Raw genomic sequence first — 17,199 nt, forward strand, 5'->3', positions numbered from 1 at the left:
GCTCTGAAGCAATAATAGAGTGTGAGGCTTATGTGGTTTCTCATTTACAAGGATGCTGTGGAGGCCAGATTGCCACAGAAGATGCAGTAAATCTGGATTCCCCAAATCTTTAGCAATTTCCACAGCTCCTATGGTGGCTGGCTGTGCCACTGTCCTTCCTGCAGTGTGTTCACCCTCCCCATACCCAGGCTACTTTTCCATCCCTTGGAGATATTGGAGGCTTGTACCCCATACCCAGCCAGGGGTAGGAATGGCAGATGTAAAGTGATATGAGAGGGAATGGAAAGCACTGAGAGAGGCCTTCCAAGATTAAAGCTTCTAGAGATGAGCAGCAGTGAGGTTTCCCAGGGACAGACTTTGATTCCTGTGATGCTAAAAGAGGGGATTTCCATCGATGAGGGCTGGCTCCCTGAGTCACTCCAGGGAAGCAGCCTCCAGCTCCTGCAGAAGGAGCAGGGTCAGTGCTGCAGGTAGCTCAGCAAGCACACAGAGCCCCCCAGTCCCTGCTGCCAGCTGGACACTCCATGGACAGTATTTCCAGCTGCCAGTGCTGGGTTATCCACCAGGATGATCCCAGGATGGTTTGTGCTCCCACACCAGAATAGACCTGAGCATGTTCTCCCCATGAGAGACAGCAAAGCACTGCCACCCTCCACGAGGAATATCCCCCAGGAATCACAGCCTGTGGTGGCAATGCCATCATCAGCCCAAGCACACATCCTGCCACTTGCAAAGCAAAGCCTGCAGGTTCCATTGCTCCTTTACCCAGCTGTTGTCTGCCTGGTGCCCTCCTGCCAGGGATGCCACTGGGCCCCAAATCTCTGCTGTGTGCCCTGAGTGCCCCCTGACCCAGCCCTGGCAGGTACTGCTCACTGTGAGCTCTGCACCATTACCAGGCTTGTGGAGATTGAAATTATCTGTCTTTAAATCACACTTCCAATCCCTAAGCTGCTTTTAAGCCAGACCCCTGATCTTTCCCTCTGCTCTCATGCCAGTGGAAACCACCGGAAAGGCAGATCTGTTTGTTCCAAAGTAATTTTTTAATGCCCTGTAGCTTAGAAGCTCAAGCATTGCAATTCATTCCAGCTCCTCTCTGCTCCTCAGAGGATATTAGATCCTTCTTTTGATACTTGCTCACTCTTTGTAGATGTTACCCTAGTTTTAATTTTCAGGGCTTCCAGACTGTTTTAAGCTGAGCTTTCAAGTTGCTTCCTTCAAACTTTCTCCAGCCATGCTTTCTCAGAGCCTAAATAGCTTTGATTATTCCCAGATGTTTTTGGTTTGTTAACCCCAGAATGGTATTGTGTAACAGCTTGGAAAGAAGATTGGCAGCAGGGGTCCTGGGTTCTCTTTCCTTGTTCACCAAATCACTTCACAAGCAGAACATCTATGGGATTTCACCCACAGAAGGAATGTCATTAGCAGCAACAGGACTGAAGGTGGCTGAAATCCTCTTGCTGATAAAGATAACCCTCTGAAAAGGCATGGCTCATTTTCTTCACACAGCTTCTCCTGATCCTCTGTGCTGATATTTCCAAGCAGGATGACATGTTGGACAATAAATCTGCAGGGAAGCCTTTGAGCAGGCATTCCTGAGCCTGCCAGACTGCATTTTAAGGAAAATTGCTCACCTTCAGGCCAGGCTGGGCTCAGGCTGTGGCCATCCCTACTCGCCAGCCACCCTGCTCTGCTCTGCTGGGGCCAAGTTTTCCTTGGCCTGGGAGGATGCATGCGTGTGTCCTGACAGGCCAGAGAGTGGGGAGTGAGGAGTTTTACACAACTGGCTGTGCTCCTAACAAACCTCTGCAGCCCTCCTGACTCCAGCAACCCTGCCGCTCCCATGTGTGAGCCATTGCATTGCTAAACACTCATTAAAAACATCCCCATTCCCACTAGAAGAGAGCCAGGGTGTATCTGATCTGGCAGGAGATTCTTCTCAACCATCCATAAATCTTCCCAAGGTCACCCCAAATTCACCATATCTCTTGGTGCCTCCACCCACTCTGCTGGATCCTTGCACTTCCCTTTCTCAGCCCTGTGGTCAGCTCAGCGAAGCCCAAGCTTCCTGGGAGGGATGTGAATACATCCTGTGGCATCTGCCTCCCATATGCAGAGGACCACACCTAGGCAGGGCAAGGAGCAATGAGAGAAAGAGGAAAACAAGAAGGGAGAAAGAATAAAAGCATCAAGAGAGAGTATTTTTTTTAGCAGAGGAAAAAGCTGAGAGGCAAACCGACCTACCCTGGCACATCCCCATGACAGGGCTGTGGTATCCAGCCTTGCCACCTTGTACCAGCTGCAGCTGGGAAAGCAGGTGAGAGACAAACCACCACCATTCAGCCCTTGGGCAGCCAAAATGACCTGCTGTAGGAAGACCCTGCCCCAAGGAAGATGTCCATGCCTCTGCCTGGGACACTGAGTATCTCAAAAACCCAGCCCCATCACAGCTGGCCACAGCTTGTGCTGAGCAATGTGCCTCAGGCCAGCCCTGTGTGAGCTGGTGGGACCAGGGCTGCACCCAGAGCAGCTCAGGAGAGCAGGGAGGAGGCAGAGGGAGGAGGATCAGCAAGACAAGCTGTGAGTGAAGAGTGTCAGTGCTTGGAAAGCGCAACCAATTTGCTTTTAGTACAGTTCATGCCTCTCCAAAAGTGCCTAGAATAACAAATTCCTTCCACCCTCCAAGCCTGAATGCTGGAGGAAGCTGCTGAGAAACTTAATTGATTAGCTGGATGCGTGCACAGAAAAAAATTGCTCAGCATCAAGGAAATCACTGTCTTGACAGTTAATGCAGACGCTGGTGGAAGATTAGAAAGACCAGCTGCAGCTTTTTATCACAAAACCCCTTCTTTTAGTCTGGGAACAAGGCAAGATCTGTTTTGATGGGACGACCCATTTTGCAGTGGCACTGAGGGGCTGGAGCATCAGGGATGTGCCCCCACACTGGGCCCACCCAGGGCACACTGGCCCCATTACCAGTCCTGGGATCTTCATCTGCTGGAATGCAAGGAGACAAGTTTTGGGCTCCTCTCACCCCCCACTCTCCAGCCCCAGAGGTTTCTACCACCCCTGGCAGCCTCTGAGCAGCAGGAAGAGATGCCCTGAGAGCAATTTCAGCATCCAGGGTGCAGAGTACAGAGCTGAGCACACTGGAGGAGCTGAGTTTCCAGATGCCTCACAGCATCCTGTCTAGCCCTTGCAGAACATCTCCCCATCCCAGTCCCTGCCTAGGCTTGCTGCTTTGCTCTCAGCATCTCCAGCTCTGCCCTGCCTGCCACAAGGTCACCACCTGCGATTCTGTCACCACACAGGATTGCTTTCTCCATTTGGTAAAAGAAAACAGGAAGCCAAGGGCCCGCAGGGGCTGTGAACTTGCCTGTCATGTTCTCTGACAGTACCAAAACCTTTTGCTGCTTGTGTTTTTCCCAAACTGTCGCTGCTTGTCACACCCTTTATTTAAACTTCTGATCCTGAAAGCTTTCCTGAGCCCTCGGCAAAACAAATGGAGAGAGCATGGTCTGTTCTCCACAGGGATCAGACACCACCTCAAAAGCAATGAGACTGACAGTGTCAAAGCTTCCCAGAGCAGGAACAGGCAGAGCCAAGTGTGCATGCCTGTGCTCCGGGGCTGCCAGAGGTGGGAGGAAGCAGCCTGCTAACCCCCAGCTTCCTCTCCCTCAAGCTACTCAGCTCCTGAGGTATTTGGCTCAGGGAAGGATGAAAGGGGAATGAAAGGACTCGGCCCTCCTGTTTGCTCTCCTGTCCCCCGTTTCCCCTATTGCTGCTATTTGACCTGAGCAGCCCAGAGGCATTTCAGTCACGGTGCATTCCTAGCACAGCATCGGTTTTCTGGAGCAAAACGGGAACAGCTGCCAAGAAACAAATCTTCCCCTGACGCCTGGCACTTTTCATGAGTGGAACAAAACTTCTTGAAACCCCAGGGGAAAAACCACCAGATCTCAGCAGCAGCAAACCCCATCCCACTCGAGCCCATCCCCTCCAGGGATTTTGCAGCATGAGGGGGCTCAGACAGAGACTAATGAACATCGTGATCACATCCATACGGCACTGCTTTGAGAGCTTTGAGTCAAAAAGGAGGTGAAGAGAGATCTGATCTTTAGCTGGAAGCAGTGCTGTGGGGAACACTGCACTCTGGCTGAACCCCCCAGCATTTAAGTCCAGCTGTGTCAAATGTCTTCCTACCTGCTCAGGCCTGTTGTCACTATTGTAACTGGGCAGAGTAGAGGCAGGTAGGTGGTGCTGATTTGGAGCATGATAAGTTCACACATGGCTTGCTGTGAAAGAGTTTTTGAGGCTTGTCAGGGCAAAGAGAAGTTTGTCCCCAAGTGCTTTGAGGAAATCTGGTGCTATCAGAGTCAGACTGGCAAGGAGGGAAGTGCACAAGGGGTTGAGTGTGGATTGCATGTGGAGGTATCTGTGTCCCTAGGATTTCTGTGTGCTTGAATAGCAGAGTTCCCAGATGAACAGAACCCTTTCCCCATGAAGGTTAGTGTCTCTCCCAAATGTGGGATGGAGCCTGCAATACTCTCCCTGCCATGCAAACCAATTTCTTCACAGATTGCTGTGGTTTGGCAAGGTTGGGAGCATGGAGATAGTCAGAGATAGCCAGAAGAAAACTGAGGGAAGCATTTCTGGAGGCCTGGAACTTACTGAGACATACAAACAGCCTCAAAGCACATGGCTTCTTGCCCCTTTCAGCTGAAGGAACACCACTTGCTCTGTGCTCGCTCACATCTTGAATGTGATAGATAGAATAAGGACAGAAATATTGGCAATCCAGTTTCTTGGAGGGCTTATGCCAGCTGACACCTGCTCCTTGCTGATAACAGGGTTCCACCCTCAGTCATGGTGCAGAAGGCAGCCTTCAGACAATATGAAGGCAATATGTTTTTCTTATTCACCCTCATTGAGATTGAATCTCAATCTTGAAATCATCCACGGCAGTTAGTGCTCAGCAGTCTCAATATGACAGAAATGGGTCTGGTGGAGGTTCAGCTTCACCTTCTCAGTGATCATTTTAGCAGGATATGCAGGAACAGGCTCAGTCAGCAGCACCTCTAGTTCACTCAGGGCAGTTTCTCTGACCATGAGGAATTTTAGGCATGAAACATGTAGAGTTCACAGCTAGGACAGATGCAGCGCTGATCTGCTGAAGCCTAAGGCAGCAACACCAGGTTAGCCTCACGTGAGATGCATTAAGGTTTTCTGTGAAGGTAACATGAAGTTCACATTGCAACACACATCACCTCCCTGCTCATTGAGATTCCCGGGAGATTGCCGAGAGTGCTTCAGAGAGATTGGAGCTGCTGACTGCAGACAAGCCATGACAGCACTTTAGCTTGTGAGCTGGAGATAACAGAGAAGCTTGGTCCTTGAAAAATCAACAATTCCTTTGTGGCGTTCAGGCCAGGTTTACACAGCAAGCCTGTTCCAGCAAGCCTTGACTGCAGCTTCTCCTTCCGTTTCTTGGCTAGCCAGGCCGCTCTGCTACAACAACACAAGCAAAGTCCACTGTCACAAACACCATCTGCTGAAGAGGAGGAAGGTTTCACACCGTGTCAGTCTCTTTTATCTCAGTGTAGGCTCTGCACAGGAGCTGGCTGAAGTTAGAAAGGCAAAGGAGACCCCAGCAACAGCTTTTCCTGGTGCTGTCTGTGGGCAGTTGCTGATTTGGGTAGAAGAGGACTCCAGGGAGGCAGGACAGCACACAAGCAGCTGGTCCATCACATCACTCTTCAGGCTTTGGTTGAAAATAGCATCAGAGTTCTCCCCCCCAAACTACATGAAGCCCCAGGCAACAGGAGCAGCCCTGCTCAAGAGCTAAGCCAACCCAGCTGAGCTCAGTCTTTCTGTTTTGGATCAGGTCTCTCCAGAAACAGAAACAGCAAAGAGCCAGGTTGGGACTGGCTATATGAGGAACCATCATTTACATCCTCCTCCCATATCTAGAGAGGAACAGCCACACACAACTCAGCAGCAGCAGGGCTTCTTTAGCCACCCAACACTTGAGCTTCTCTGAAAACAGCATCTTCAGATCACAGGCCAGCAACATTATCAGACTAACCAGCTGAGGCAGGAATGTCCTTCTAGAGGCTGTAGAGCAAACACAGGAGATACATATTTCTGTAGCACTACAGGTTGCACACACTGGACAAAGCAACTCAGAGCAGAGAGCAGCCACCCAGCCCTGGGTGCTGAGGGGATCTACACCCCATAGCTGGGCATGGGGCTGAGCAGGACTGGGCCAGAAGGACACCAGGGCAACACAAGACTGAGCAGGAGCACAGACTCCTTCCTTGGTTGGACAAGAGCAGAGCAGGTGGGACTGGGCAGAAGCAAGCCCTGGCTGGGGGCTGGGGACAAGCTGAGACCTCAGGCAAGTTGGTGGGGAGTACAGTCCTCTGCTCCCCAGGGACCTGTTTCTCATATGTCTTCCTCATGGATGAACCCTCTTTCTTCCAGTCCAAAATCTGTCTCATGCTCCCTCCTTTCCCTGAAAGCCCATGCAGATGATGGTCCTGCTCCATGACTGATGCTCCAGGGTTGGGATATGGGACCTAGGGCATCAGATCTGCATGGAGGCTGCTCCAGCAGCCTGCAATACCCAGTGCTTCAGATCAATTCCCTCTCAGCCTGGAGCCAAACCAGGATGCAGCTCCAGCTCTTCAACAGCAAAAAGCTGAATTTGTTGAAGTCGTGGTGCCAGCTGTAACAGGAATTACATAGGGTTTGTGCTGTGGTAATGCAGCAGGTGCTGGCAGTGCTGCTAAGACAGATGAGGAAGGAAGGGCAGTGGGCTGGAACTGGGAGAGGTGCTCAGGGAACAGGAGGGCTCCTGATTCCTGCCCTGCTCACAGGTAGGAAAGGTACCTCAGCAGTCACCCAGCCCGTAACACCTTGCACCTTTGAGCTCCTGGCTCCTGCTGAGCTTTGGCCACCATAAATCTTAAGTCTGGGAAAGCAAAACATTACTGGGAGTGAGCATTCACAGCCACTGACTCCTAGCAGAGGCGCTGTGCCCTCCATCCTTCCCTCCTCTGTCAGATACTGAACTGGGATCCTATGGCATGAGGCCCTGACCAAACACAGATACCAAAGGTGATGCCCATGCCAAACTGCAGCCTCTTGGAAGAAGATGTTTGGGAAGTGATTATGAATTTGGAGCTTCTCAAAGCGGGCTAGCAGCTGGATCTTCTGGATGAATTAAACCCTGCCAAAAATTAAGATCTGTTTCTGCAAAGCTGAAACAGCAAACTTGTTTGTCTTTCCTCCTTCCCCTCACAACCACGTTGTTTTAAACATTTACAGAGACCTTTATACTGTTTAAATAATGATTGAGGTGGAGGGGGGATTGTTTTCAGTTTTTTTGCCAGCTGCTCCAAGTCAGCAGGACTTCACATGCAACTTCTGGAAAACCAGGTGCTGCGGTTTGTGACAGTACCACCCTCGCTGTCCTGGCTCCCCATTCCTCACCTCGCCTGCCCCACAGCTGCTCGAGCAGAAGGGACCCTCGGGACCCCCCTAAGCCTGAGTCCTTTACACCCTCTGCAGTGTGCTGGGTGCAGCCCCTGCTTTGTGGGATAAAGGGGTGCATGTCCAGCTCCCCACACACACCCCAAGCACTCAGCAGCACTTGCCAGGTAGCCACGGTGGGGCTTCTCCCCCTGACCTTGTGAGGAGAGGTGGAGGAGGATGCCGGAGCAGCTGAGCGCTCCCCTCGCCGAGCACAGGCGCTACGGAAGATTAGCCATCTCCCGCGGAGCGTGTTCTGCCGCCCACCTCCTTCAGCAGAGAGGAGATGACAGCTGAGGGAAGAGAGGAGAGCACTGAGGAGTGCAGGGGGGGAGATGGCTGAAGACAGACCGACCTTGCAGCAACAGCACCGCAGCGGTGTGGTGGTAGCTTGGTCAGAAAGAAAGGTGTGTGAGCCTCTCCCCTGTAGACAGGTCTCCAGGAATCTGGGGGTTGTGGTGGGCTGGCTGAGTTTTATTTGCAACCTGGGGGGAAAGGGAATGAGGAAGGCTGTCCAGGAGAGCTGGAGGTTTTCTGCAGGATGTTTGGATTGAGTGAAAGGACAGAGAAGTGAATGTGAGACATGCTGTGGAAGCAGGATGTGGGATAGAGAAAATGTTTATACAGTCAAACTCAGGCTAATCCATGGGAGGCTTTAGAGACCATAAAAGCCATCTGCAAGTGGATGGATCACCTTCTGGAGGAAAACAATGGTTTAAAACAACACTACCCTCTTTGATCTACCCTGAAGAGATCACACTTGTGAGCCTTAAGACAAGGCTAGGATAAGCAGATCCATGAGCTCTGCCCAGACAGTGAGGGTTGATAGAAAAGGCCATTTATGGTCTCTTCCTGTACAGGAACTTGGGGCCACCAAACAAAACCACCAGGAGCCAGACATGGAGCAAACAAAAGGAAGCTGGTCCCTCTCCTCCCCACAGGAGGGAATGGCTGTTCCAGATTCACTGAGCAAATTCATGGAAAACAAAGTTACTGAAATCTCTGTTCCAGGGAACATTCATTAGCAGGGGCAGAGAACTGACCACTAGTTTTCAGATTCTGCACCCCTCAAATGGCTGGTGGCTGGAAAGGAGCTGGGAGATGTACTGGAAGTAATCGCTGCTCCTGCATTCCCTAGGCATTGATTTTGGACATCTCTTGGAAAAATGACATGAGCCTGGGTGGCCCTTGGTCTGATGCCCTGCAGCAGGGCTCCTTCAAGCAGATGTCATTGGGAAACTGTTCTCAAGAAACCTTTTCACAGGCAGCAGGAGGAATAACCACTGTCCTTTAACCAGCTGCCCTCTGTCATCTTGAAATGCCTCAGTTTACCTTCAGACTTGCTCAAATTAGGCATTTGGCCTACTTTCCCTGCACAAGGGCAAGAAAAATTAGCTAAAAGGTCCTGAAATAATGTGACCTTTCATCATTTGAATATTTTTTTTCCATTAAGCAATGAAAGCAGCAGAGATGCTATTCTTGAAAGTACCTCAAAACAATTATCTCCTTCCTCTGGAATAAATGGTGGGAAGCAAGAGGTGAGCTGGAGATATGGCATTTACAATTCTCCATTTTCCATCTGCAGTAGGAAGAAATGTTGATTTGCATTGTGCTCTGACACAACTGCTTGACCTCGGTGCAGCTTATGCTAATTACTTGCAAGAAAATGCTTGTTTGCTCTGTGCATGCCCAGCATATTTCTGGTATCTGAGCCTGATAGATGAAATATTGCCTATAGCACAGTGCAGATGGGGATGGCTGGACCAATGGCTGGCTGGCTGAGGAATCCAAGCAAACAGAAATACTGTGATAAAAGAGGGTCTGAGAAGTTTCCCATTAATATTACCTGGGTATTTTTATACCAGCTGACTCCCTTTCTGCTTACTGTGCTGTAATCACTCAGGCTGACACAGAAAATAGAGATAGGATCCATCTCTTTGCCCAAAGCAAGGACAACTCTCCTTTCCTTGCTCCTCTAACTTGGCCTAAAAGGAAATCTCTCTCCTGGTCTCAGTAGCTTTACAATGTTAAAGTTTTCCTGCTACCTTTGGGTGCATTTGTGTAGCTGCACACATCTCCCATCTCTGGGTATGCTCAGGGAGTGTATATTTCAATTAAACATACTCATCCATGGAGAAGGTGGATTCCTGCTTCTACTGTTCAACAAATGTATCTGTCTGGCCCCAGGATTTATCTGTGCATTTATCTGTCATTGGAACATTTTGTGTGTGTTCTCTGTTCTGGTCGTTCCTCCAAGGAGCTGGGAACAGGATCTGGCTCACTCTAATGAGATGGTCACTTTGCCTGGCTGGGACACAGACCTGAAGGATCAAAAGTGTTGATCAGCTTGTCTCCATCACTCTGACACAATCTCCTCATGATCTATTCTGTGTTACACTCAAAAAACAGTATCTTGAGACTGGTTTTATTGCACTGTGCCCAAAACTCAGTTGAGAAAAAGGGAAAGGAGCAGGAGGAACAGCTGAGCGGCTGGAGCTGCAATTTCTTCTGTACCATCAGGAGAAAGGGGAATATTTTCTCTTCTCAACCTGCAGAATCCATCCCAGAAAAGCCATCCCTTTTTTGCACAGATATTCTGTAAGCATAAAGCTCTTGTTATGCAGTGCACAGGCCTGCAGCTACAGCAGAGCATTCCTGAGCCTGCTGAAGTTCTACATAAGCACATGAGACATGCTGAGGAATGGGCTTAGGTTTAAACGTGTATTTAATATTAAATGAAGGCTTAAGAGCTTTGCTGGCAGGAGCAGGGAAGGATGTTTTGTTTGCAGTGTGCCTTGTCCTATGTGGGAAGACGTTTCTTGTCTGCTGCTGAGCTCCAAAGAGCCTTTCTGCCATTTCAGAGGGCTGATTTGAAGCAACTGACACCAGGATCTAGGGACCTTGTGGCAGGCTTTTTTTTTTTTTTTTTAACAGTACAGATCTTTTCTCTTGTAAGTCTGGCACCTGAAATACCAGCAAACAATCTCCAGTCTTACCTGAAGAGACTATTTTTTTTGGGCACCCAGAATTTCTGACACAAACCAGCATCAATCCCTGCATCCCAGCATCTCCTCCTGCTCTGTACACTGAAACCTGGCAGGAGGCTGGGGTCTGCCAGGGAGGAACTGGCCTTTTAATGGTTCAAACACCCTAGCTGCTTCCCCCTGGCCATATGTCAAAGATAAGCACGGCAAAACATCTCTGAACCCCCAGATGTTTTGTTTCTCCAGGCTTTGTGGAGCCCTGTCTGCGGGGTGGGACCAGGCCAGGCAGAGGGGAAATCAGGAGGAAATCAAATTACTGTCAATAAGCATGGAGAGTTTCTCCCTCGAGGGATTTACAGGCAGCTAAGAGAAGAAATGAGTGGAAAACTGAGAGATGACCTTGTCCTTCAATCTGAGAATGGGATCAAAGCCCAGCTGAAGATGGAGTGGTCCTGTCATTGATTTCCATTTGTTTTTCAATCCTTCCCTCCTCTGTCAGATACTGATCTTTCACATGATTTGTGGGAGGAAGCAATCCTCTCCAAATCCTCTGCAGGGAAATTGAGAAGAGCTCCCAAAAGTTCATGTGTAGAATATCTGAATGCCCTTTTCATAGCTTTTCTTTCTTGTTCAACCATCCAGAGCAAGAAAATACCATAACTGATGGAGATTGGCCATGGGAAATCTATCCAAATTATGTCCCAACTGCCCTTGGGAGCAGCTGCCTGAGGAAGGAGAGTATGTTCAAACACAACTCTCGGACAAGGCTGTAACTTCCTTCACATCTCGGAAGGTTCACAGGCCCTCAGAAAAGCCACCACATCCTGCTGACCTCGGGGAGGCTCTGCCTTGTCCTGCAGCTCCTGGTGAAGATTCCATGCCAGAGATCTGTGGGACATGGTCGCCCTCTAAAGGAAAGAGCTGAGAAAATCTGATTAATTCCCACACAAAGTTGCAGAGAATTAGGACAGCGTGGGCATGGGCGAGGCGACGGCTATTGCTCTTCACCCGGAGTCTTTGTTCTGACTCCAAGATATCCTTGGAAACATTATCCCTGCACTGAAAACATGAATTATTGTGTCCAAGTGACTGCACACTCAGCTCATGCTGTTCTCCCGACTTTTAATTGTTGACTCCATTCATTACTTAGTACCTGGCAGAGCTTATCCTTTTATAGGCACACACGGGCTCTGTGGGCTGACGGCTTCCACCCAAAAATCAAGGCAGTGGCAAACCTCTCAGCACATCCCAGTTACATCTTCTCTCCTTCCAGGATCTCAACTCTGCTTAAGGGACATTTTGGTTGTTTTATTTTTTAAAACTTGCCTCCCTAGGGACCTAGAAGGGCTAATTCTATTAGCATCTGAACGAGATGGGTTAGATTTGCTTATTTAGGAAGCTAAAAGCAGCCAGGCGGATCGCCAGCCAAATCTTCATGGAGCAAAGGCTGCTCCAGTGAGGGCTCTTAATTCCTGCTGTTCTGTACCATCATCTGCCTTCCTGCCAGGCCAAACACTCCTTGCACAGGCTCCTGTGGGGCAGGGAGGCTCCTGTGTCCTCATGTCGGAGCCCGGAGCTCTCTGCGGGCGGCTCTTCCCAGCCACGGCAGCGTTCGGGGTTTCTGCACCGAGCAGGGGAACGCCACAGCCACCTGCTTGTGTTGGAAGCAGCTTATTTGTAACAGCACCTTGGCATCTCTCTACAGCTTTCTTGCACTTTTTTTTTTTTTTTTAATTATTTTTTAAAGCCTCCTGCAGCCTGTTGACTTTTTAAAAGAAATTTAAAGAAACAGCACAAGCCTTTCTAGAGAGCAAAGGGAATGTGGGAACTTGGCAACTTTCCATGAGCACACCTCTGATCCAAACACCTCAAGGGACCACGAATCCTGCACTTCCCAGACATTTCAGGAGTGGCATCTGTACTCAGACGTGGCTGCTTTCAGATTCTGGTTTGTTGGCTTTCCACTCCCATTCACTGGAGATTTTTATCGCAAGGATGGATAAGGGAGAAAGTAGATATTGGCAGTTCTTACGTTTCTTCTCCTTGGTTCTGTTTGCACTTTGTCAATGTTCAGGCAGACTTCATTTACAAGCTTAATAGAATCATCATGTTTATGTTTCATGTATAAATTACAATTTCATTTATAGTTTCATATATAAGCTAAATAGGATCCTATGGATTTCACGTCAGGTTTTAACAGCAAAGGACAATTACAGTACATCCTGGAATCATCATCAAAGCGTGGCACATATACTAACGAATGTCTGAGTAATCCCTGATTTCAGCTAATTAGCCCCATCCTCCATGAGCTAATGCATGTTCAGCCTTTTGAAGCATCTGGCCTACAAAGAACAATTATACGTGTCTCCCTAATAAGCAGGGGACATGAAGAATTAATAAATAATTAGCAAATATCATTAAGGAGTGGGATGAGGGGGGAAGGAGCGCTCTGCATTCCTGAGGGATGGGACTACACTTCCCGTCAGCCCCCGCGCTCCTCAGGGGGCCGGACTACAGTTCCCATGCGCCCTCACGGAACAGAACTACAGGTCCCATGAGCCCCCGCGGCTCTCTCTCCCTGCGCTTTCTGGGACAGCATGGCGGCGGAGCTGTGTGTGGTGAGTGGGCCCAGCCGCCATCGGCCGCCATCCGCGGGCACGGCGGCCTCAAGGGGCGCGGGGACGGCGGGACAGTGTGCGGGGAACTCCCGTACGCTGTCGCAACTGCCCGTAGGGCTGCGGCGAGGGCTCGAGGGATGCATGGGGGATAGTGGCCCCTGCCCCCGCTATGGTGGATGGAGAGAGCAAGGCCGAGGGCTCTGGGACCCGCGGGCTCCGGCCCTGCCGTGACGGGACAGGAACCGCGGGCTGGCCCGAGTGATGCTCAGCGTTTTATGAGCCGCGGGTGCGGCTCAGGCGGGGCGCTGCTGTCGGGGCTGTCTCCCAGCACCCTGAGGCGGGAGTTCAGCGGGCCGAGACCCCGCGCACAGGGGGGCAGGGGAGCCACGTGTACCCGCAGGCGTCGGTGCTACCCGGGTGAGGAGCGTGACAGCCACGAGGGCAAGAACAGATTTGCGATTTGCGGTGGTTCTCCACTCTTTAGCTGCTCTGGAAGCTGAGCTAGTGATGATAAAAGTTATCCCTGTCTGAATTTGATCTTTCCTCTGTGGAAGCGTAACTCTGAGGCTCAGTGTTAGAGACGCAAAGGTAAAGGAGTGGTTTGTTACGTGCACTAACTGTCCTCTTTCTCGGTTTCAGAGCATGACACCGTGTCAAGAAGGGGTAAAAACACTCCCTTGGCTGGGGAGCTGATTTACCCACAGTGCACCTGCACAATGGTGAGAAACAGCAGTATCTGTCTTGGTATAGTCTGGGTTTTTTTCTTTCTCTTGGGGGGTTATGGAAGAAAGACTCTCTCTTCTATCTCAGATTATACCTTTCTGCATTCCTGGGGCTCCTGGGAGGGGATATAAAACCCCAACGGCTTGATGAATGTAATTAGGCCAATCAAGGCTGTAGCTTTGTCACAGCTGCCACCCGAGTGTGTGGCCCTTTGCTGCCAGGGAGCACAGGCTGAAAAGCAGCATGGATTGAATGGGAATTTTACTGGTGTTGGTGCCCTGCAGAGCACCTGCTTGTCAGCATGGTCAGAGATGAGCCAGAGTAGAAGGATTAGAGGTAGGAGGGATTGGATGACAGCCCATTGTGGAGACACTTGACACAGCTCATCTCATAACTGTATCTGTCACAGAAATAGGCCTAGTGACAGAATAATTGCTCTGTTTGCTTACCTGGGGGTGCTCTGGGACAGTTTCAAACTTGCATCAGGTTGCTGGGGGTGGGGAGGTGCAGCTCACCTGCCCCAAAGGGTCAACCAGTGAAGTACACACCCTGAAGAATCCACCTGAGGGGATGTGACTGTCCTAGCTCTGGTGAATGCTTTTCTTAAGATAAACCCATAAACAAATTAAACCATGGATGGATGGGTTATTCTTGTGTGCAGGGAACGAGTTGGATTGCAAGGTTTCTAGAAGATCAGGAGGAGAATGTCAGGTTGAAACAGCTTAAAATCAGCAATGTCTTAGAGCTGGTGGGGTTTTTCCCTAAGCAAGGATTTAAATAGCATCCACCTCCCAAAGTTTCCTGTTTGTGAATGATACAGTCCCTGGCAAACATGCTCTTCTGTGTCTTGGGGGACAGGTTTCTGCTCTGCGAAGTGTGAGACAAAAGTTGCCTATCTTTGAATGGAGAGTTTCTGTCTAATTCTTGCTCTGTGATCCAGTGCTGGGGTTCTTTCTGGAGAGATGAGGAAAAGAGGACAAACTTTATTTAAAGTACTTTTGCTGACAGTGTTCATTGCAACTTGTATTTAGGAGGAAATGGTCCTGCAGGATCCTGGGGCTGCTGTTGCCCAAAAACAGCTTTGGCCAGAGGACAGCTGCTATGTTGGGCTTCAGGCTGGTAAGAGAATTGAACTTTTCAGTATTGTGTGTTGCTTGTTTTTAATTCACTAATTATATGCCAGGCCTGTAGGCACATTGAGTCACTTTGTGAGCTGAATCTCTGAAGGGTTTACCAGGAAAAATCCCAAGGGAAACAGCTGGGTATCTGTACTATGTGTGGCTTTGGGGAACATGGGGGGTTTGTGTAGCTGGGGTGGGACAGACACTGAGCCTATGATGTGCTGTTATCCCTGTCTGACACTCAGCTTGAGGAGGAAAATGTTCACTGAGGCTCAGGTACTTCCCTTGGTGGGTCCCCTGCCCCTTGCAAAGAGTCCACAGGTGTGAGTGGCACCAGTATGACAGAATATGTCCCCTGTCCTGCCACCCTGTGCTGTGTAACAGCAGCCAGGTGCAGTCCCAGGCACAGACACAGCTGCAGAGCTGCTGTTGTCATAGCACAGTTTAGAGCTGCAGAGAGCTTTCAAGTTCCTTGTGCAAACAGTGACAGGTTGAAGGGCAGATAAGAAATACATTTTTTATCTCGCCTGATGTACAGTCACTGAACACACAGGCTGGAACAGCACTTTGTCTTAGGCAGCTGACAGCTGCCTTCTGCTAAATGATTTTATGCTTTATTGAACAGAATTTGGCTTTGTTTGCAGGAGGTCATAACAGCTTCTGACAGGCCGCCCAGCAGAGCTGGTGACAAGGAACGTCGTCAGAAATCAAGGTTGGTTTGTGAAAGGGGAGGGAATGGCACCACAAATCAGGCACACTGGGGCTCTGACAGCACAGCTGTCTCCCAGGCAGGATCAGGCACTGGGACAAGCACCTGGAGCTTTTGGCTTCCAAGGTGTAACAAGGGAAAGAAAGTGGAGAGGCAACCTGATGATAAATGGGAAAAGTAAAAGTTACTCAGTGCTTTGAGACCAGAGGGGCAGGAATTGTTTCAGAATGGACTTTTTTAGGAAAACAGTTACCAGCCTTGGTTTGTGGTTTCTCACAGATGTAGAAGGAAGTTTGTTCTGGAATGAGTGTCACAAATGACTGCTGATATGTCATGTGAAATGGCCACAGGCTCCTCCTCACTGCTCAGTGGTTGCTGCAGCCACACCATTGGTAAGGGACCACTAAAACCAAAAAGGATTTGGGTACTAGTGCTATTGGCCTGGGTGGGAGCAACGTTTTGTCTCCTGAGACCTATGCTCCAGATTAAACAATGCAAAACAGGAACTTTTCAGTTGCTCTGATACATTTGTTTTTTGTTTTTTTTTCACCAGGAACTGATCTACAGTTGACTGGAGGAAAAAGTGGTTCCCTGCTTTCTTCTGTTCCAGAATAAAATAAGTTGTGGAAAATCTTACAAGTCGAAGTTGGGTTTTGTTTGGTTATTTCTGTAAAGGTTGGAGTCCATGCTCTTAAAGGGTGTTTTCCCACTGTAATGATTCTGATTCTTCTTGGACAAAAATGGTTTTGTGCAGGTAGGAAGGATTTTGTATTAAAACCCTTCCTGAAATTACAGTTGTGAGCTTACCCTTCATAGCAAACCCATAACACAAACACTTCAGTATCTGCAGATTCTGTCCTAGAAGTAATTCATGAGAACAGTGTGAGACAAAACTAACTTATGGCTAAGATCTGGTGCCAAACAGTTCGTGGAGTGCTTGGGAGTACAGCCATGAGTAAGTCCTTAAAATGGAGTTAACTCCAGCACCAGGCTCCACCCTTGGCTGGGAGCATCTCTTTTTGAGAGGGGAAGGGAAGGTGCTCCTTGGGGTTCCTGATATGGTGCCTGTGAGCTGGGCGATTCCGGGCAGGACTGCAGCACCATGATAGCAACATCCTGCTTATCTTACCCTGAGTGTCACGGTGCTGCTGATGGCACCTGAGGCTTGGCCAGAGCTGGTTTGAGGAGGTTTCAGAGTGTCTTGGCCAGAGGATGTGAGGATCAGGTTCGTTCGTGTCATGAAATGTTTTGCTGAGTGTTTGGGAACACAAAACAGGCCTGACAGGCTGCTGTGGTACCAGTGTAAGGTGGCTCTGATGGGAACAAAGGTTAATTTGAGACGTGGGAACACAAGATGGGCCCCAAGCTAGAGATTACATCTGGAACAGGCTTGGAGCCTAACCTGCCTGTGAACCAGCTGGGAGCAGCCCACTGGGAGCTTCAGGGGGTTTGGAGGTTCCCTGGCTCTGGGCCAGGGTATCTTTTGCCATCTCTGTACACCAACTTCATACAGC

At 49.6% G+C, this 17,199-nt stretch overlaps 1 long non-coding RNA gene and 2 other non-coding genes across 5 annotated transcripts; all 3 read left to right on the forward strand.

Annotated features, from left to right (window-relative positions):
• Positions 1-13,053: 13,053 nt before the first annotated feature.
• On the forward strand, positions 13,054-16,330 carry LOC106861011 (uncharacterized). Of its 3 annotated transcripts, none has more exons than XR_015807846.1 (6): positions 13,054-13,132; positions 13,772-13,851; positions 14,887-14,974; positions 15,621-15,688; positions 15,965-16,077; positions 16,239-16,330. It is a non-coding gene; the product is annotated as an uncharacterized LOC106861011 (long non-coding RNA). The 3 variants fall into 3 exon arrangements; XR_015807848.1 differs by having other exon boundaries at positions 13,061-13,132; positions 13,772-13,876; XR_015807847.1 differs by lacking the exon at positions 15,965-16,077.
• LOC148221575 (small nucleolar RNA R38) lies at positions 13,629-13,704 on the forward strand. The gene has a single exon (XR_015807869.1). It is a non-coding gene; the product is annotated as a small nucleolar RNA R38 (small nucleolar RNA).
• On the forward strand, positions 15,182-15,252 carry LOC148221576 (small nucleolar RNA R38). The gene has a single exon (XR_015807870.1). It is a non-coding gene; the product is annotated as a small nucleolar RNA R38 (small nucleolar RNA).
• Positions 16,331-17,199: the final 869 nt, after the last annotated feature.

Source organism: Sturnus vulgaris, chromosome 20, assembly GCF_052056855.1.
Source record: "Sturnus vulgaris isolate bStuVul1 chromosome 20, bStuVul1.hap1, whole genome shotgun sequence".
NCBI classification, from domain to species: Eukaryota; Metazoa; Chordata; class Aves; order Passeriformes; family Sturnidae; genus Sturnus; species Sturnus vulgaris.